At 31.9% G+C, this 19,995-nt stretch overlaps 1 protein-coding gene across 2 annotated transcripts in view; it reads right to left on the bottom strand.

Annotated features, from left to right (window-relative positions):
• PRDM5 (PR/SET domain 5) overlaps nucleotides 1-19,995 on the bottom strand; it is a 197,056-nt gene that overhangs the window by 31,996 nt on the left and 145,065 nt on the right. The gene's annotated exons all lie outside the window — the stretch shown is intronic.

The following is a 19,995-nucleotide window of genomic DNA, read 5'->3' as shown; positions in this document are numbered from 1 at the left end:
TTTTGTTTTGGCGAAAAATTGGAAACTGAGTGGACACCCATCAGTTGAAGACTGGTTGAATAAGTTATAGTATATGAATGTTATGGAATATTATTATTCTATAAGAAACAATCAGCAGGATAATTTCAGAGAAGTCTGGAAAGACATACATGAACTAATACTAAGTGAAATGAGCAGAACCAAGAGATCATTGTGTATGGTCACAACAAGATTATATGATGATCAATTCTGATGGACGTGGCTCTTCTTAACAATGAGATGATTCAGGCCCAATTCCAATGATCTTGTGATGATGAGAGCCATCTATACCCAGAGAGAGGACTGTGGGAACTGAGTGGGGATCACAACATAGAATTTTCATTTCTTTTGTTATTGTTTGCTTGGATTTTATTTTCTTTCTCATATTTTCCTTTTTGATCTGATTTTTCTTGTGCAGTAGGATAATTGTATAAAAAGTATGCCTATACTTAATTTACATGCATTTTACCATGTTTAACATATATAGTATTATTTTCCATCTAGGGAAGGGATGGGAGAAAGAAGGGAGACATTGGAACACAAGATTTTGTAAGGATCAATGTTGAAATGTTATCTTTGCATATGTTTTGAAAATAAAAAGCTTCAATAAAAAATTTTAAAAATATATCACAAGAGATAAAAGGACAATTGTGATTATATAAAATAAAAAATTGCACACACAAATTAATTCAACTTAGAATTAAAAAAAACAGTTTATTGAGAAATTATTTTATAGAAAACCAATAAAGAACTAATATATACAGCATATTTTGATTAGAAACAATTCCAGAAAAACTAAAAGTCAAAAAATATGACAGGGCAGTTCTTAAAAAAGAAAGATAAGCTATGAAAAAAATATATCAAGTATCCAAATCAGATATAATGAAAAGTAAGCAACAATTTGGAGATCATGTTTTATTTCCATCAGATTGGCAAATATGACCAAAAGTGGTCATTGTAAAGAAGGTCTAAAAGAAGATAGTAATATTAATGCATTGTATCTGGAGATCTGAATTGATCTAACCATTCAGGAAAGAAATTGGGAACTCTACCCAAAAGTCCCACAAATTTATACACCACAAAATTACTTAAGTTCTGTATATCTTTAAAGGCCACAATATCAGACATATGTCTCAAAAAGATCAAAGAAAAAAAAATCAAAGGGACAATATACTATGAAGGATTTATAACAGTGCCCTTTTCTGTAACAAAGAACTGGAAGAAGGGATGAACAGAAATTAGAGAGTATTTGAATAAATTATGAAATAATGAGCATAATGGAGTTCTCTTATAAAAAGTTATGAAAGGAATAGATTCAAGGAAATGTGGCATAGTCCATATGAATTGATGCATAATGAAGTGGGTAGAACCAGGAGAACAAGTATTACCATGACTATAAAGAAAAACAATTTTGAAAAAGTTAAAAAGTTTGATCAACTCAATAATCAACCACAATTCAAGAAAAATTATATTTTCCCATATTTAAACAGTAAGGTGATGGACTAGACATGCTGAATGAGATAATATATTTTTTCAGATATGACTAATATGTAGATTTATTTAGCTCAACTTTTCATATTTATTATAATGAAACAATGTTCAGAGGATGAAGATTTGGGATAGAGAATGTGTCCATTTGCTATCTTCCAAAAAGACAAAATGAATAGAAAATACCAGAAGGAAGATTAGAGAGAGAAAAAAACAAGGAGGACAAAGTAGAACTAGCACACTGAATATGTGTATGTAAAAAAATTATATTATATATATGTATATTATATACAAACAACCTATACAAGCTGTACATAAATGAGGCTTGTTATTCCATGTACAATCTTATTTTTTTTATTCCTTTTATATCTATGGAAATGTTCATATTTATTGGTGGTTTATTGACTTTTCATTATATCCCAAAGGCAATAGGGAACTACTCAATAGGGGAGTGACTTCATCAGATGATAAGCCTAGTAAATACCTTACAGGTTTGGGTTTTGGGGGATTCAATGAAAATTTAGGCACAGTACTTTATAAACTTTATGGTGCTAAAGTTGGGTGTTATTTTCTTTTTTTAAAAAAAATGGCAGAATAGGGGCATCTAGGTGGTGCAGTGGATAAACTGCATCAACCCTGAAGTCAGAAAGACCTGAAGTCAAATCTGGCCTCAGACACTTAACACGCCCTAGTTGTATGATCCTAGGCAAGTCACTTAATCCCAATTGCCTCAGCCTCTCTCCCGTCCCCCCCCCCAAAAAAAAATGTCAGAATAGCTGAGCTTTGGGAGTGGAAACATAGCAAACTTCAATATCTGCAGTTGTTTCAATGTGGGAATTAGTTTCTACATCACTCTGACACTATCTGCATGTAAGACTAATGATATTCAAGCTGGTGTTCCTAAATTGGCCCATCTGCTCTAATAGCAAACTTGCCTATAGCTAAAAAATGGAACAAAAGAGTATTTCTCTAGAACTATTTGAGGAAAGATTATATAGTTCTAAGTATGGTTTTATGTTACTTTCTCCATGTGTCTATGTAGGTATTTTTCCATGTTATACATCCTTCTATGGTTCCAGGTCACATATCAAAATAATCATTCAAACCACCTTTTTTTTTTTTTCATCCCATATTTGGTCAACTCAGTCCTGAGACCAGTGATTTAGAATATATTTGGATAAAAGTCAAGTAATTTCTAATTAGATTTACTGAAAATATCTTAAATCCAACATTTAAAAGCAGAACTTTTGTTCAAATGCATTGAATATACATTTTGTTCAAAGCAGAACTCATTATCTTCCTTCCCAACTGCAATACACTCCTGTTTTAATTTTAATTTTTCTAATTTATTTTACTCAAGAAAATTCCCTTTATTTTTATGACATCTCAGGATTATAAATCTGGCCTTATCTTGGACTCAACTTTCTCTAACCACACTTATCCCATGAGTTTGCCAAAATTTCCCTCATAATATCTGATATTTGATATGGGGTATATGAAATGATCAGGGAGGAATAACACCTCTCAGATATATGCTAGTGGGATAGTGGGAATTTTTTTCCCAAGTATAGTTTGGAGTAGATGGTTACTGAACTCCTTTCTATCTCTCAAATTTGTGAATTTGAATTCATAGTTCTGTGAAAAGAATTCTTCAATATGACTTTGCATATGAAATTAAAATGTCAGAATCCAAGGTTTTCAGGAAGGGGATGCTGGTGATCAGGTGATGTTGACAACAAAATCAGCTTGTGAAATACCTTGAGATCCTTAAAAGATACCGTTAGACCATGAAGAGTTATTATTGAGGCTGCCTAGGTAGAGACCATCCAATGAAAGTCAGTCATGACGAAAAAGTTGTGCCCTCATAAAAGAAAACCAGACAAATGAGTCAGGAAAGTTTATATCATGGAAAATAAACACTGCTTTGTAAAAAAATGGCTCAATTAATTTTGCCCAGAGTTCTAGGTGAAAACAACCGTATGTTGGAATAACAGTATGACAGGAAAATGGCAATAAAAATCTCCCTGCACACACTTTTACTCACTTAGGCCATCTTAATTTAGTTAGGGGAAAGATATTTATATATTCCTTATCAAACTAAGTGCAACATGTCTAACTTATAGCAGATTGCTTGCTGTCTTAGAGAAAAGGAGAGGGAGGAAAGTTTAGAAGACAAGGTTTTGTAAAAGTGAATCCTGAAAATTATCATTGCATGTATTTGGAAAAATAAAATTCTATTAAGTGGGGGAAATGTATAAATGTTATGAATGTCAATGGCAATGTAAAGAAGTAATCTATTCCGATTTTGAAAGCTCTAATCATTAAGATATTTTCCCCTTAACATCTATTCCAAGGAGACACAGCAACGAGAAGAGAAAGAAAATTGTAAAAAGTATGAGCAAGAGGAAAATGAATTTTTTTAAAAAAGAAATCACAATGGATGTTGATGTTTGTTAGAAGAGCTCAGGACTGCAGATTCCAGTTAGAATAGCAGAAGCAAACAAGTTTTCATTGCTTTAGGTAAGATGAGAAAGAAGGTGTACCAAAAATAGGACTAATCAGGGCAAAGAGCTGAGTACACATCTGAGCTCATCTACTTATTATCTGAGTGACAACCAGTTCCACCACTTTCTCTTCAGTATGAAAAGCTACCCTATGCCCATTCCTATTTCCACCCCCACCTCTATCTCCATCTCCCATTTCCACATTATCCATAAGAAAAGGATATGTGTGTGTGTATGTGTATGTAGTGAGGATGATAAAACATTAGAAGACCATAGGTTTTAGAAGTAGAAGAGAATATGCATATATAATATATATTATATATATGTGTATATATACATACTCACAGAGAATAATTTCTAAGGAGAGTATAGTTCCAATACAAGATTGGGTCTTCAGAAGGTATTATGGAAGAATGTGATGACTGCCTTAGCACCCTGGATACCTTAGAATCAGCCGGAGTCAAGATAAGCAAAAGTCCTTAGTCTTTATTCTTCGTCTTTATAGGTAGGATTAAACTAGATGGAAGCAAAATCTCCGCGAACTTCCTCCTTCAGCTCCCACCCAGAAGTAACCCTGGCTAGTCTTACTCTACCCACTAGTCCCTCCTACAATTCTCTATATACACCAATTATCGAGCCAGCACAGGATAGTGGGAAAGGCCATTTTCCAAGCATATACTTATAAAGTATTGTCTAATTGGCAATTAGCCTTAAGTTCTTGGTTGTCCGACCTCAGTGCATCGACTCAAGAGTTTCAGCCCTTAACAGAAGAATATGGAACAGTGAAGTGAGAACATCTAATAAAAGAAGCTGATATAAATTGGTAAAAAGGATCAAGTAAAGAGAATTAAGTTAGTTTAGTTTTGTTTTTAGAGGGACATGGTAGATGATCAATAGCATGTTGAAGATAGTTACCTTTTTTTTAATAAAAATATTCAACAAAAATTTTTGATGTTTCCATTCTGGACAAAATAGAAAGATAAATATTAATTAGATTAGATCAATATGTAGATTTCAAATTAGCTACATGTCCGTATAAAATACAGGCTATTAGTGGATTAATAGCAGCTTGAAAGGAAACTTCTACTAGAGGGTTCCCTTGATCTTTCTTAAATCTGTGCCTTTCCTATATTTTGAGCAATGATGAGAACAAAGTTGCAGAAAATCTGTTAATCAAATCTACCAAAAGGGCAGAACAGAACAGGTTATGTAGTACACTGAAGGAATGACTTAATATACAAAAAAAACTCAAAAGAAGTTATACCATGGAGATGAATTAAATTTGATGGAATATAATATGGATAAGAGCAAATTCCTACACTGGTTCCAATCAATCCCAATATTCAAAAATATAATATAACAACCAAGAACACTCATACAGTCTTTATGTTGCATCGAGAGAAAGGGTATTTAAAATTAGTTCAAAGAGCATCTTCTTCTTTGTCATGATTTGATTTTATCATATTTTTGTGCCACATTTTTTGAATGATATTGAAATAAAGTGGAAAGTTTTCTACAGAATGCAAACAGAATGATATAGGGCCATATGGGGTTGAAGGAATTGAATGTGTTTAAACTGGAGAAATCAAGAATCAGGAGTTGGAGGTGAACACAGTAGTTGTTCTTTAGTACTTGACTGACTTTCTTCTGGTAAAGGAATTTTATTTGGCCCCAGTGGATAAAACAAGAAAATAAAGGTTGAAAGTAAAAGGGGAAATTTAAGTTTGATGCTGGAAGAAGAAAATCCTAAAAATTAGAGCTTTCCAAAAGTGGAAAAGGCTGCTTCAAGAGACAGTGGATTCTATTTTTTGAAAGTGTTCAAGCAAAGGTTGGATTACCACTTACAAAACATGAAAGAGTTTTTTATTCAGATATAGGGTGTCCTTCTTCCAGCTCTCATATTCTATAATTCTATGATTCTGCCCTAAGCTATACACAAGTTTGTTCATAATAAATAAGGCTAATGAAATATCTGTATCAATCACATTCCAAACTCCATTTGAGATGGATTCTGATGCTCTCTCTAAAGGAAACTTCTGATTGTTTCAAGTATTAGTGGTGTTTGTCTTTTAACTATTTTACTCATCTGTATATAAGAGTTAATAATAACACCTACTCCCAGGACTGCTCTGTGGATTTAATGAGATAATAATTGTAAAACACTTTATAGTACCTGGCACATAATAAGTATCATATAAATGTTATTTATTATTATTATTTGTTGCAATTGTTATTATTAATTGTTGTCAATAAAAAATTATTAAGCACCTAGAGCCAGGAACTACATTTAGATTCTGGGGATATGAAGCTCACACCCTATTGAAGAGAAAAAATGTGTAAAAAAAGCTACAGACAGAAGCAAATAATTACAAGAGAGAAGGCTCTACAACAAAAGAGGACTTGGAAAAGGCTTTGTATAGAAAGTGTACTTTAGTTGGGTTGAGGGAAATCAAGAGGCAGAGACAAGGAAGGAAACATTCTGGTTATGGTCTTATTATTGCTGAGTAGTTTCTCAGAAGTGTCTGACTCTTTGTTATTCCATTTGGTCTTCTTAGTGATGACACTGAATTTGTTTGCCAGTTCCTTCTCCAGTTCATTTTACATTTGAAGACTCTTAAGTAAAATGATTGTTAAATGGTGATTAACTGATAGTTAAGTGACTTGCCCAGGATCACACAGCTAGTAATTATCTGAGGCTAGATGTGAACTAAGGAAGATGAGTCTTCTTGACTCTAGGAACAGTACATTATCCATTATACCCCTAGTTGCCTCAAAAAATTTTAATTGCACATGTAAATATTGTTATATAATTGGTTAGTCATTTTTGGTCATATCCAACTATTTTTCAGAGTGTTTTCTTAGCAAAAATATTGAAGTAATTGGAGTGGTTTCCCATTTTCTTCTCCAGCTCATTTTATTTATGAGGAAACTTAAGGCAAATAGGATTAAATGGCTTACCCAATATCACACAGCTAGTAAGTGTCTAAGGTTAGGTTTTCCTAACACTAGGCCAAGTACTCTATGCACTATACTACCTTGATGTCCAATATGCTATTTCTACCCCAGTAGAAAGTTACTTGAAGGTAGAGACAATTTTATTCTTATGTTTGTGGTCTTCATATTTGAGATATAGCAAATTCTTAACATATACTTTGAATTGAATTGAACTATCACATGAGAAAGGGTGGTAGGAAGGCAGCAAATATTTATTAAGCAGGGCACTGTGCTAAGTAGGCTAAGAATACAAAAACATGTAAAAACAAAGATAGCTCCTGTTCTCAAGGATCTTACATGCTAATAATAAGTTATGGATATAATTTTATAAAGCAAAATCCAAACTAATTCTTGAGGTCCAATTTTTAAACTCTAACAATCAACAAGAAATTGAATTAATGACAGTTTTCCCTTCTGAAATAGTATATTTGGTGACAGAACAAGTAATACTTTTTCTGTGAATAAAATTCGAGAGAAAGTTTGTACAAAGTTCCTCAGGAGAAACACATTCTATGAATACAAACATCAGCAAAACAGAATCTAGTTCCAAAGGAAGAGCATAGCTATTGAGTTATGTGATTTGGAAAATCATAAAAGCTCAGCAGAGAAAGTGTAATGTATTTACTTAGTTCACTTGTGGTGACAGCCAAGTTCATGTTAGCAGTTGTAAAAAAAAAATGCAGGGAGGGGAAACAAAAGAAAGCAAGAATTTCCATCTTATAGATTATGTGAACATTCTATGGGTGGTGAGGAGACAGCAGCATTGATCAGTCTTGTTTCAAACCTCAAAAGTACTTCAAGTCTAGTTAAGGCAATAAGCCTACTGTGCACCAAGTACTGTAGGTTCAAACAATATACACAAGTTGATTAGAAGTAATATCAGAGGGAAGACAAATTAGAATACAAGCTCCTTGAGACTAGGGATCATTTTGGTTTTTTCCATTTGTCTGGGAATACTATTTTGTTCAAAGTAGACCCTCAATAAATACCTTTTTCATCATTCATGCATTTTTTTTCCTTTTTACTACATTTATTGAAAAAATAGCAGGACCCTTCACAAAAGTGAATTCACATGTGTAATCAGTATCAAATTGCTTACCTTCTCAAGGAGGGAGGCATAAAGAGAATTTAAAATTCAAAATTATACAATATGATTGTTACAAAATTTATTATATATTTCTGTATCAATACATATAATAAATTATATATAGACTATTATATATTATCACATATCTTATACATATATGAACATGTATATGTGTATGTGTATATATATATATATACATATGAAGTGATGACTAATAAAGTGAGAAAAATTAGGAAAATAGCAAAACTAATGACTACTATAATGTAAACAATGGGAAGCACTATCTTACATCTATCAGATGGCTAACAATTAAGTAAAAAAGGAAATCTGGGTATTATGATGAGCAAACTTTGATCTAAAGAATGCTTAGGAAAATACACATCCCTCCCTTCATTCCACAAGTTGAGACTTTTTGTGTGTAAAGTACAGATTCAGTCAAATATTTTGATATCCTGAAGACTTAGCTAAACTCTTTTTCCCCCTTTTAAAAATTATTGATACAAAAGGGGAATTACTAGATAGGAAAGTAGTAGAAGGATATATGTGAAAATTATTGTTTTATAAACTTAAATATCAACAATAATTTTATATTTAAAAGAAAAGGGAAAAGATGCCTTTGGAAAAAATTTTCTTATTTTTTTCCTATTTATTATAGTAGTAGTAGTAGTATGACCCAGCTATAAACAGTGTGATTGGGAGGACCAAGTATATACCAAGGAACTTTGTGCTGGAGGTGAAATAATGTCAAAAGTAGTAAGGAAATGTTCTGAAAGGCATTTCAAGAAGGTGAAGGTATCAAAGGAATAGAACAAAAAATCTTGAATGACATTGATTTAAATTTTTTTCTAAAGTGAGTCATCTATAGAAATTCATATACCTGCTTTCTAATTATTATGAAATCTTTCAATGAATAAGATACATATATATCAAGGGTGAATTTTATGGAAACAAGGAAATAAAAATATTTCTTCACAAGTGGACCACATCTATAGTCATACACTTACCTGAAAGGTATAGGGAATACAAGCTCCTACTCTATTTATTGTCCACTGATTACAAAAATACTATGAGACAATATAATATTGTAGAGAATGAGGCATTTATAAATTGATGATGATGATGATGATGATGATGGCAGTAATGTTTTTATAACTTTTTAAGGTTTTTGGAATGCTCACATACATTGTTTTATTCTTCACAAAAGTACTATAGGATAACTATTATTATTAATTCCATTTAAAGGTAAAGAAGGTAAGGTTCAGAGAGGCTAGATAACCTGCTTATTTTATGGGGCCATTAAATATCAGAAGCAGGATTAGAATTAAGGTCCTCAACTCCAACTCCAGAACTCTTTTTCTTTTGGCACTTTGTTGCTCTTCTGCTTTCCTTTTGATGTATAGCCATGTTTATAATGAAAGATGTAGCTTTAGTGTAGCTCTAGCCCTGATGATGTCACATAAAGTTTACCAATGGATTTCTAAAATGACTTCTAAAAGAGTTCCATAAAGAGAAGAATGTCTTTAAACCATAGTTGGTATAAGCTCCAAGCACTGAAATGGGGAAGAAGAAAGGAGAAAAACATGACCAGTGAAGAGTCCTCTGTTTCAAATGGAAATACATACATTTTGCTTGGACCAAACAAAATGTCTTTAGAATTCAAGAAGTAATTTAAAAATCAAAGAATGTATCCTTCAAAGAAGATATTTTCTTAAGTCTCAAAGAGATTTACAAATTGCTTGGCTTCATATATCTCAGAAAGTTTTTGGCAGAAGATCAGACTTTGAATTGAGATGTTTTCACATATTTCCTATCCTTGGAAAATATCAAAAGCTTAGGAATGTGCTGTTCTTAGTTATGAATACACATTTTTTCTCATTCAAAAGATGCATTCTTTCTATTCATCAGCAAATGCCTACTCTCTTCACTGCAAAATTAACTTAAGGAAGACAAGTCACTGACCAATACAACTTGAGGTTTTAGCCTTATAGAATCAATGTTATTGTTGGTCAGACATGACCCCGTCTGGGGTTTTATTGGAAGGGATGCTAGAGTGATTTGCCATTTTCTTCCCCTATACATTCTACAGATGAGGAAACTGAGGCAAAAAGGATTAAGTGATTCACCCAGGGTTTCTGAGGCCACATTTGAACTCAGATCTTCTTTACTCTTGGCCTGGAACTCTATCTACTGTGTCATCTAGTTTAACTTCCCAGAAGGAATGTTAGAACCAACTAATTAAACTCCTTTATTTTACAAATGAGTAATGGAGATTCAAAGAGGTCTTATGTGGTTTGACCATGGAAAAGATGCAGGATTTGAATCTGGGATTTTGTAAATTTAAGGCTCAGCATTCTATCTACTAAAACAAATAGCTTTTCAAAATTGATTCAATACTTCAAAAATCTATAATTTTCTTGGTATTAGAATTCCTTATATCGATGTATGACTTGGTTAATATTCTTCAAGAAATTCTATGACTCCTCTCAGAGCTAAATTAGGCTAAACCTGGGCTGATAGTCTATTCATCATCCAGAATAACTTTCTAGGATTCTTTTAAGCTAGATAAGATTTATCAGAGTTTTCATTAATCTGGCCCATAGAACTCACTAATGGGGAGATAATAGAATAGGAGTCAGAACTAGGTAATATACATCCATTGTAAAATTCTTTTTTTTTTCTCTAAAGGAATTAAACCTTAAAACCTTGAAAGGAAAATTGGAATGAGTGTCAGTAGGAAGTAAGATAAACTTTGTGAGAAGTCTTGGGCCCAAGTTATGCCAAGATTGTGATGACTCTAGGCAGTCACTAAAAATGTAACTTAAAGACAATCTGTGTCAGTAGTGCCTTTGAACGCCTTCAAATCTCTTATGAAAATTCCACCCTTTATGAGAAGACTTTCTGGATCTCCCTTAATACCAGTATCTTCTTTTTGTTGATTATTTCCAATTAATCCTTTATATAACTTGTTTGTATATAGTTGTTTCCATATTGTCTCCTCTATTAGACTAAGCTCCTGAAACCCACAGGCTTTCTTTAAGCTGTCTTTAATCTTTCTTTTTATTTCCAGAACATAATAACATAGTGTCTAGCACTTAGTAAAAGATTGATGCATTTTTGTTTATATATGTGTGTGTTTTCCCATCCTACAAAATCATAGGAGCCCAAAGGCCACTAATCTCTTAATCTTTGTCACTACAAGATACATAGTATATAAGTAGCACAAAGAATATTCTATCAATATGCAGACTGATCTACCATGTGGTGACAGGGTTTTCCCAATCCCTCTCCCCTTCCCACCTTAACTCAATAAGTGCAGCTGTTTCTCTGTCCTTAGATGAAGGACGGATCTACATTCCCAAAAGACTTGTTTTCATCCTCTAGCCTAGAATAAAAGAATATACATTGGTCATTTTAAGACACAAAAGGGTGGTTGGGTAAGCCTGGGCCCCAGGGTTTCAAAACCCACTGTAGCACGAACAGAAAAAAGAATAAAAAAATTACTTTTGCATGCAACCACCACAACACTGGCAAAAGCAGTTAAGAGGACAGATGTTTGGGAACTCATTCATGTCTTGCCAATAGGGAAATATAAACAGCATTCAATATTTCTAAAAATTCAAAATTCAGTCATCGAGTCATATATTACTTGGCAATAAATTGTCCTGCCTGCTGAAGACTATATTCTGGATGGAATGATATTTTTTTGGCAACACATGGTTGGCTGCTTCTACTCCTAAAAACACATGTTAATTCCATCCTTCTCTGCTCTGGCCACCTGCATGAAAGAAGCCAAATGAGTGTATCAAATACTGCAAACTAGTAACCAAATTTATAATTTTGCCCTTTTTTCCCTAAAAAATGAGTAGAAGTTTTTCAAATAAATGGCACAAGAGTCTTCTAGCTACTCACCAAAAAACCAATATGTGCAGAGACTCTCAGGGGAATCTTGGAAGAGTATAAAATATAGCCTCTAGATCTTCATTTATACCCAGGGTTTGAACTGATTTGGTAAGCCTAGGAGACTTGAGAGCTAACTTCAATTCCCAACTCATCTGAAGAGTATGCATGATTCTTATTCTTATCCTTATAATGTTATGTGAGAATGAATGTACTTTAAATTCTTTGTGCCTTTGTTTCTTCTTTGTCATATAAATTTGAATTAAATGGTCCCCGAGCTTTTATCTGCTAAATGATTCAATAAGTGGATATGATCTAATGTGGTTCTTCCAAGACATCTGTGGCCTCAAAAGAATGTCAGGTAACAAAATGTTCAAAATCACAAGGAAAATAATGAAAAAATAAATAAATCAAAGAAGGAATAAAGGAGACCTAAGAGTATAATTACTTTCAAGTCATTTTGATGCCACTCTATGCTTCCCCATTCTAGCCTCAACATCTGTCCTGGCACTCCAGCTTTTTTCTAGGATCACTTCAGCTCCTAATTGGTGAGTTCTCCAGGCAATTAGCTACAAAGCTGCTCTTTGTCCATCTTTGTACTGTGCCCCTACTCTTCCTTTTTCTCCTCACCCTACTTTTGACCTCTCTGTCTCTAGGGAAAATAACCAAATAAACATTATCATCCCCAGAAAATACATGTTCATCAATTTTCTTATAATTTCATTGCTCTTCCCTGTCCTGTCTTAAAAAAATTTCTCCTTTCTTACAAATGCTCCTCTCTCTCTCTCTCTCTCTCTCTCTCTCTCTCTCTCTCTCTGTATATATTTATACACACACACACACACTCGCTTCCCTTACAAGAATCTATGCTCCTTGAGGGTAGGGCCTCTATTATGACATTGCCAAATCATAAGTAATTAATATATTTTAAGTTATTTTCCTATCTTCATTTCTCTAAAGAATGCTTTATATTCATAAAATTCCTGAATATCTTATTAGACGCACTTCCAGACATTTTTTACATCCTATAGATATGATGAATGTTGCTTTTCTGTCTCTTCCTGTTTGTCATGTGTAGAAAGCCTGATTAAATCTTTGATTTTATTTTATATTCTGTGCCTTGGCTAATTGCTTTTATTCTAATTAGTATTTTAGTTGAATCTCTAATAGTCCTCTAAATAAACCATTACATATTAGCAAAAAGCAGCTATTTTATATCATTTTTCCTTTTATTTATGTCCATATTTTGAGAAGTTTTAATAGCATATTTTTCTACCTAGAATTTCTAGGGTTAGTATCAAATAATAGTGGTGAAAGCAAAGATTAATATTTTCCCTTGATCTTAGTGGAAAGGTGTCTAGTGCTTACAGATACTGGTCACTTTTGTTTTTATATAGGCAATCTTTACCACAATAAGGAATTGTCCAGTTATTATTTTTTTTTAAATGTGTGGGTTTTTTTCAGAATTTTCTTTTATATAAAGACAAATTCATGTTGTTGGGGTTTATTTGTATTTTTGTTAATATGATCTACTTGTTATCAATATGATCATTCCTAATAGTAACCCAGCTGTTCAGATATTCATGGTTTAATTGCAATTTGGTACTCATGTATATTTTAATAAGTTGCTCTAGCCTTTATTAATATTTTATTTAATGATTTTAATCAATGTTGTTTAGTGATATCAGACTATACTTTTCTTTCCTTGGTGTTATTCACACATACACACACACACAAATTTCCAAAATTTCTATCAGGCTTGTTCAGTGATATTTTTAAGTTTTAAATTTAATTGACGTTTAAGTTTTCTATTTATTTAAGTTTTATATTATATCACTTCATGGTATTAAAGGAATGGCTTAATGTTTCTATACATTTATTAGTGACATTTCTAATACCCTAGAATAATTAAGTTTTTTTAATTTATATCCATAGCTAAGAAGTATATATATATATAAGCTTTCAATTCCAATTCTATAATTGGCAGTAATCCATCATATCTAATTTTTCAAAAATCATTCAGAATCTGATTTCCTGTTTATCTTTTGTCCCACTGTCAAAGGTTGAGAGGGAAATACTGAGATTCCCAACTTCCACCTGTTATAGTTTCCATTTCTATTTCTCTCTACAATTAGATTTATATTTTTTTAGTTATTTAGCTCTGTCCTTCAGGACTAATATAATAAGTTTTCATGTAATGTCTTTATTGACAATGCCTTTAAGTAGAATGGTGTTTCTGTAATTTTTTTGATTCTTTCAACTTTTAAAATCAACTATTCATAGACCATGAGTATTAGCCCCACTTGAAAAAAAAATTAACACAAAACAAATAAACACACTTGAATTTCAATTCATTTCATTACAACCCTTCATTTTAACTCCTTGTGTGAGACTTTATGCTTCAAGGATTTTGCTGTTTGTTCATTTGTTTTTAAGATTCACTCTGTTTTCTAAATCATTATGGTACCCAGTTCTGTTTGATGAGTGAAAATTTTACATTGATATTCTATTATTTTTAATTATATGTTTCAGTCCAATATAAATATTGATCTTTAACTTTGCTTTCTTTCTTTTTGACCTTCCCTTCATGAAAAACTTTATGAAGTTCAAATATCTTTTGCTTGATGCAATTTTCTCCCTAACTTTTTAAACTCTCATTTTACTTCTCCCTTCTCTGTTTCTCTGTTTCTTATTCTTTCATGGTAGAATTTGAAATATTTCCACACCAACTGTGTGTGTGTGTGTGTGTGTGTGTGTGTGTGCTTAACCTTCCTGCACAAGAATGAAGTTTGCAGGATATTTACTCACTTAACCCCCTCAACCATGCTGTCATATTCTTCTACTCACCTATCTCACTTATGAGAAATAGTAATTTATTCTCTTTCTAATTTGTTCCTTCTTGTATTTCTTTCTCTTCTCTTAAAACCAAAATGTAACAAAACACACTCAAATCCTGAACTTGTCTTTCTTAATTCCATTTGTGATTCTTGAAGACAGTAAGAAGACATACGAAAAAACATGTCTTTTCTATCCTCATTAGAATGTAAGCACTATCATCATTTAGCCCTTCTAGCTGCTTAATTATATTTTCTTTCCAGATTTCACTTTTTCCCATATTTCCATTTCAAAGCTTTGATCAAGCTCTGATCCCATTCACTAGGAATGTTTAAAATTTTTAAATAAATAAATATGTATATGTCAGTATGTATATATATATATATATACATACTGACATATACATATTTATTTATTTAAAAAATATATATACATACTGACATATACATAATTGTGCATAAGATTTATTCAAAGATTGATATAAGAAATAATATATCTTTATATAAAGATGAAAATAATTAAGTTGATAAAAGGATATGAACAAATAAATCTTAAATGAAGAATTACAAACTATAAACAAGTATAAAGAAAATGTTCTAAGCCAATCATATTAAGAGAAATACAAATCAAAACAACCCTGAAATTTTTCCTCAGGTTCATCAAACTGACAAAAATAACCAAAAATAGAATTTTTGATTTTTGAGGTTTTAAAGCAAAGAACTTTGTTGTTTCTAATGCATTGTTGGTAAAGGTATAAATTGATGCAAACATTCTGGAAAGTAAGTCCAAGTTTTGCAAAAAAAAAAAAAAAAGAGTTGATACAATGTCCATATAGATAGATAAATAGATAATAACTAAATTAAATATCCCTTTAATCTAAATAATCCACTGCTATGCATATATAAATATAAAAACTTCTTATATGCCAAAATATTTACCACACCATTTTTGTGGTTAACAAAGATAATGAAATAAAGTAGAATGAAAAATAGCTTTGAAAAAATCATGGCACATAAATATAATAAGGTGCTATAAGAAGATGCAGTGAAGTGAAGTGAAGCCTGAAATCAGTAAGATTATCTTCCTAAATTCAAATCCAATCTCAGACACATATTAGTTGTGTGACCCTGGACAAGTCACTTTATCCTGTTTGCCTCAGTTCCTTATCTGTAAAATGAGCTAGAGAAGGAAATGGCAAACCATTTCAATATCTTTGCCAAGAAAACTTCAAAAGGGGTCACAAAGAATCAGACATGACTGCAATAATTGAACAATAAGTTCTATAAGAACTGATGAATATGCTGAATTCAGAAGCATGAAAAAATTTATGTGAAATGATGCAAAGATTAGTAAGCAAAACCAGGAAAACAATCCATCTAATAACCATAACAAGAGATAGAGAAGATAACATTATGGAATAGTTTTTCCCCCAAAATATAGGTTTTCCAAGAAGCAATAAGAAAGTACAAGTGAAGTAAAAGGAAGGAGACAAAATGTCATATAAAAAACAAATGCTGTGAATGGACAGGGCAATTAGCATGCCTTTACTAAACACCTATTAAGTGCCAGTCACTCCTGGGATACAAAGAAGAAGCAAAAACAGTGCTCCCTTGAGGAGTTTATATTCTGGTATTCAAAAACAAATATATACAATAACATGATCTCTTAGGTTTTTTTTTAATTCTAAAACCATATAAGTCTGGAAAATAAACTTCTTTATCTAAAATGAATTGCTTCCATTGGGGTTCACTTATATTAAATATTAGAGAAGTGAAAGGAGATGAGTTTACTTTTCAAACTATAAACAAATCTAAGAATTCTATGAGAGCACCAATATTCCAACAGTTGCTAAGAATGCCTTGAATGGTACCCTATCCATTTGTTTTTGTTTTAAAGGAAAGAAACATATTTTTCCCATATTTGAAATCTCACGCCACATATGTTGTAACTGCTGAGTGGCACACAGCTCCTAACTTATGTTTAGCCACATTTCCAAATTTCAGGTTAAAAGAATAGAATAGAGAGGGAAAGAATACATATGGTTTTATTACATTTGTAGAAGATGCTATAAATGAACACATTAGATCTTTTTAAACTGAAATTCTATTCATTTTTCATTACTGGCACCAATAAAGTATGTCATGTTAAAAATATTTTCTCTCAACTCATTTTAGAAAAGCACTGCCATAAAATAGAATAAAACTGCTCTTAGAGCAGTTTTGCTTCCATCTTGGCCTCTAATAGTTATATAAACTTAGCACCATGGCTATAGCTCACTTAGCCTTGGTTTACTCCTTCAGAAAACAGGAATTATCATCCCTTGGGTTTGTTGTGATGAGCGGGCAATATGATGAATGTATATAAAGGTGTCTTTGGTCTACTCTGTATGGATTTTGTATTATGTAGCTATTTATATTCATGTTTTCTTCTTCAATAGAATGAAATCTCCTAAGGAGCAGAGGCTGTATTTGCTCCTTTTTTCTGTATTCCCAGGACATAGTAAGTCCTTCATAAATGCTTTTTGACTGAAAACACATTTTTGTTTTTGGAAACACAATTTACTATAGAATTATTAGATATTACTATTGTATTGAATCCCACTTACCTTTTTTTAAAAGACAAAAAGACTGTAGATATGATTCACATCAGATTTTAAATATGCAGAAAACAGCAGGGGTATCAAAACAAAAATTAATAAAGAGAGGAGAGAAATTTAGCCTTTAAGTCAGTACACTCTTGCTTATGCCCAATACAGAGTAGATTCTATTAAATCCCAGGATCTATCGTGAAATGTCAGAATGTGATGGTCTCAATGAGAGACTTTTATTTCTCATATTACTACTAGAAAAAAAAGTCATTGTCTTAATGATTTTGCTTTTCACAAAATCATAGATCTTATTTTAATGACTTCTTTTTCCTGTCCATTTCTGTGGAGATTCTGCCTACAGAATCATTCTTTCTAGACATTAATGACTCCTACTAACATAGAATTTTAAATGTTACAAAGAATTTTATTCTTTAGACTACCAATATGGGAGGTACCACAAGTTTTAATCCATATTTCAGAGATGAAGGAACTAAGGGGTAGAGAGTATCAGATTTACTCTGGGCTATATGACTACTACAAAAGCAAGATTCAGAAGAAATTCTCTTCTAATTCCAAATTCACTGTTCCTTCTGATACATTCCATAACCTTTTCTGAGGCCCAAAGAAGAAATGTTGACATTGGGAATACTACCTTTCATGTAACATATAGCTCTGATGACTATTTATAACTTAAGGAATTTATTATAAGTCCAAAAGTTGTGTAATTTGTGATGCTGTGACTGTTTGTATCTATCTCTGTCTGATCTCTTAAAAAATGGCTTTTCTGTTTTTTTTTTTCTGATAGCACTTACCTGATGTTATGTTTTTATCTTGAATTCCTCTGTTTCTACAAAGAAATCCACCTGCCACTTGTTGTAATTTTTTTTTGTAAACAAAGAAACATGCAAGTGGAAAATATGTTTAAATATTAGAAAATAGCCATTTTAGTAAGTGTAGAAATGGGAGTCCATGGAAAGATCCTTTCATAAAGATATCATTTCTAAGATAGATAAGAAACTGATTCAAATATATAATAAGAACTATTTCCCATTTGATAAATGGTTAAAGACTGTGAAAAGCAGTACTTGTCAAAAGACATCCAAACTATCAATAGTCATATTTCTAAACATGCTCCAAATTAGTAACACTCAGAGAAATGTAAAATAAAGTAATTCCAAAGTGCCTCTTTATACTTCTCAGATTGGCAAAATTGACAAAAGGAGGAAATGGCAAGTGTTATAGTGCATATATTTTTAAAGATACATTAATATACAGTGAAGCTGTGAATTGTTACAACCATTTTGGAAAACAATTTGGAATCATGTCCCCTAAATTACTCATCAGTCCCACCTTTGATCCAGTATTATCTCTACTACTTTTATACTAAAGAGATCAGCAAAAAAAAAAAAAAAAAAAAAAAAAAAAGGTAACAGAACCCATATATACAGAAATGTTTATAACTATTTTTTTTGTAGTAGTAAGAAAGGAAACTACAAACTATCAGTTGGACAATAGCTGTACAAATTATGATATATGGATTTAAAGGAATATTATTTTGGTATGTCAAAATAATGGAATATTATTTTGGTATGTGAGAAGTGATGAATTGGATGATTTCAAGAAGCCTTGTACAACTTGCAGAACTAATACAGATATAACATGTAATCAGAGTGAAAAAAATTATAGTAAGAGGCAACACTTTGAATTCAACTATAAAATACATAAGAATTCTGATAAATGCACTGATCTACCATGATTTCAAAGGACTGGTATTGAACAAGAGCAAGGTAATACATTTGATAAGTTCAAGATGAAGAAGGAGGTGCATATCTGGGAGCATGGAAAATACAGGAATTTGTTTTGCTTGACGTTGAATATTTGTTACAATAATTTCTTTTTATTTTTTTTTTCTTTTTAATTGGGTAGGGTGGGAAAGAAAAACATAAATGCTGGTTTATTTCATAAGAAAAGAAGAACAACATAAAGGTCTTAGCTTTTTCAATGGGTTCATTCAGAGGTAAAGTTTAAAACTATATCAGTTGGATTTGATAAATTTTCTATTAGTCAGTTATACTCTTTAATATTGTCTGCCTTTATTCTTGTTCTGTGAAATGATAAGTATTTGTCCCAGCAGTGCTTTCCTATATTATAATCCTGTTTATCATCTAATCTGGGGATATCTATCAGTTTTCTTTTTCATTTTAAAAAAGGGAGAGGTTTTTTTTCCCCATAATTTCCATAAGTTGATGGGCCCTCATTAAATAAGATATTTGTAAGAAATGCTTAACACAGTGCCAGACACATCGAAGGCACTACAGAAATGCTTCTTCTCATAGTCCCTTCCTTATTGCATGAGCTGTGGTCCAGATATTTCTTGAATCCCTTATTATTCATTTCACTGTTTCAAAGGTGAATATTAAGACTCAAGATTGCACAGGTTGATGTCTCTTAATATGTTGTTCCTCTTGGGGTTGGCTTCAGAATGCCAGAAAATCTCTTAATGCAGGAATCTATAGCTTTCTACATGATAACTTCATGTTTAATATGTCTTACCTAAAGAAGATAATGGGATTCATTTCATCTTT

This window comes from Sarcophilus harrisii, chromosome 6, assembly GCF_902635505.1.
Source record: "Sarcophilus harrisii chromosome 6, mSarHar1.11, whole genome shotgun sequence".
NCBI lineage: Eukaryota > Metazoa > Chordata > Mammalia > Dasyuromorphia > Dasyuridae > Sarcophilus > Sarcophilus harrisii.
Note: the sequence above shows the minus strand (reverse complement) of the source record. Positions and strands in the feature narration are given on the sequence as shown.